At 42.7% G+C, this 2,791-nt stretch overlaps 1 non-coding gene across 1 annotated transcript; it reads left to right on the top strand.

Moving 5' to 3' along the window:
- Nucleotides 1-2,293: 2,293 nt before the first annotated feature.
- On the top strand, nt 2,294-2,484 carry LOC142423481 (U2 spliceosomal RNA). Its single transcript, XR_012779127.1, has one exon. It is a non-coding gene; the product is annotated as a U2 spliceosomal RNA (small nuclear RNA).
- Nucleotides 2,485-2,791: the final 307 nt, after the last annotated feature.

The raw sequence follows: 2,791 nt of genomic DNA on the forward strand, positions 1-2,791 counted from the left end.
GGTCCATTTAAATTTGTTTCAGTTTTTAATATTTTCTGCTTCTTTCCCACTGAGGTTTTGATCTGTTTTACTTTTTTATTCTTGTTAACTTTTTTTCTTTTTTAATGTTTACCTGTATGTAAAACCCAGAATAGGTAAATCTACAGAGATAGCAAGTGCATTCGTGGTTCCTTGAGGTTATGGCAGGGAAGGTTGATGAGAAATGGGGAGCCAATAGCAATGAGTGCAAGTATGAAGAAAATGTTCTAAAGCGGATTGCAGTAGTGACTGTATGAGTCTTCTTGATGTGATTAAACTATCGAATTTTATGATATGTCAGTTGTATGCAAATAAAACTGTTGAAGAAAAAAAAAAAGAAGGTACCACTCCAACATGTTCAAGCACCTCTTACGTACAGCATTTCAGATCCTCTAGCCTCATCAGTCTCTTGTTCTAGAGCAGCGGTTCTCAACCTTCCTGGTGTCGCGATGCTTCCATACAGTTCCTCATGTGGTGGTGACCCCCCAACCATAAAATTATTTTTGTTGCCACATTATCACTGTCATTTTGCTACTGTTATGAATCATAGTGTAAATATCTGGTGGGCAGGATATATTTTCATGGTTACAAATTGAACATCATGAAAGCATTGTGATGAATCACAAAAGCAACATGGAATTATATTGTGAAATATTTCTAATTACCAAAAAAATGAAATTTTGTCTTGAAGCATGGTGTAGCATGGGGAACAGTCTTCACCCGGAGTACTCTATGTGGGTGTATCTACATGTGGGTGGACCCGCCTAGAGCCGATAGAAGACCACCGGTGTCTCGGTTCCCAAGACCATTAGAATCTGTGTTTTCCAATGGTCTTATGTCGGCGGCCCCTGTGAAAGGGTCATTCGAACCCCCAAAGGGGTCGCGACCCACAGGTTGAGAACTTCTGTTCTAGACCAACACTTTTCAACCAGTAGCTAGCTTGGCTCCGAGGAAATGTGTGGCGTTGTCTGGAGACATTTTTGATCGTCACAACTCAGGCGCTGTTTCCTTTAGTAGGTGGACATCGGGGGTGCTGCTGCACATCCTACACAGTACAAGACATCACCCTCCTCCGTGACAGAGGACCATCAGACCTACAATGTCAATAGTGCCAAGACTGAGAGATGTTCTAGATATCCTCAGCAATCACGCTCCGATATGGTAGACCAACTGTGATGCTGTTTCTCATCATGTCTACACTCACTCATGTCGACACTCCGCTTGGCTTGGATCACTACAGGTATCCACATCTGTGTGATCTTGAAGCACAGTGGAGGTATTGCTTCTTGAAGCAAATCTTATACCAATAAGAGGCACATCAGTAGATAAATTCTTCTACCTCTTCCCCAGCAGACGTAAATTAATACAGTTCTTGGAGGATGATTCTACCCATTTACACACAGCAGTGGAAAGCTCAATAACACATCATCCTATCAATTCTCCCTTTGTCCATTTCATGGCCTGTCTTCCTGCTCCCTAGGATCATATTCCCTATGAAGGACCGGTACATTCCGTTATTAACCAAGACGTTGGCAACTCCAATAGACCCAGCGGTGCTGAAGAACGTTATGGTGTGTTAGTCTGGATACTTTAGAGAAACAAATCCACAGAAACTCATATGTATAAGAGAGAGTTTTATATAAAGGGTAAGTACACATCAAGAAAACATCCCAGCCCAGTGCTGCCCAAAGTCACAAGCCCAACATTAACCCATTAACCCATATTTTCAACACCAAACAGATGCAGAGATGCCGACTGCAAGAGGAAAGCTGAATCAGTGAGCATGTCAGCATCTCAGAACTGGCAGGGGCCTCCACATGGCTGTGCCAGCACCCATGGCTGCATTGAGGTAGGTCCATGTGACTTCTCCTCAGGGATGTCTTGCAGGAAGTGAGCCTTGCCAGCTGAAGCAGGGAACTGGCTAAGGCAGCTGCACCCTGGACCAACCATCAGAGAGCAAGAGACCCAAGAACTAGAAAGGCGAGACTCACTGAGCCATCTCTCTACCCTTCAATTAATCCCACATGAGTTTATCGGCCAGGTTGGCACAATAAACTTTAACTATCTCACATGGCAATTTACTTCTGTAACATTTATAGCCTTTGAAAATTCCTTGGAGCACAGTCCTACTCTGGAAAATATGGTGTCATAATGAGCCAGAAGCAGAATGACTCAGTAACAACAGGTTGGTCAGTTTAAACTCTGTCTTAGGCTGGGCTTTCTGGAGAACCCAGGATGAGACTCAGACTCTGAGCTTTAAAATTTAAACACACACATCGCTTCTCGGCCTTTTGGCTAAGATCAAGTGTAGTATCTGTTCTTATCAGTTTAATATCTGATACGTCCTCTATCCGAGGACAATATATTAAATGGATTTTTGGAGCAGGGAGTTGGAATAGGAGCTTGCTCGGTCCACTCCACGCATCGACCTGGTATTGCAGTACCTCCGGGAACGGTGCACCCCCTCAGGGGACTTCTCAAATCATCATTAAAATTAGAGCGTTTTATTAGGAAAAAAAAAATTTAAACACACATAATACCGAGTAGGAAAAATAACCATTACCATTCCAGGATTTTCAAATAACTCTCAAACCAGCTGGCTGTTTTTGTTGGTTTGTTTCCTGAGAATTTGGGCTGATATTTGAACCCCTATTGTATGTTAGGCCTTTTTCACATACAATCTTGTGTCATTATCAAACCATTTAACAGTTTGAGTACCCCAAAGCTCAGAAAGGTAATATAACCTGACTCAGTCTCAGGTGCTGCTCCCATA

The sequence above is a fragment of the Tenrec ecaudatus genome, chromosome 12 (assembly GCF_050624435.1).
Source record: "Tenrec ecaudatus isolate mTenEca1 chromosome 12, mTenEca1.hap1, whole genome shotgun sequence".
NCBI lineage: Eukaryota > Metazoa > Chordata > Mammalia > Afrosoricida > Tenrecidae > Tenrec > Tenrec ecaudatus.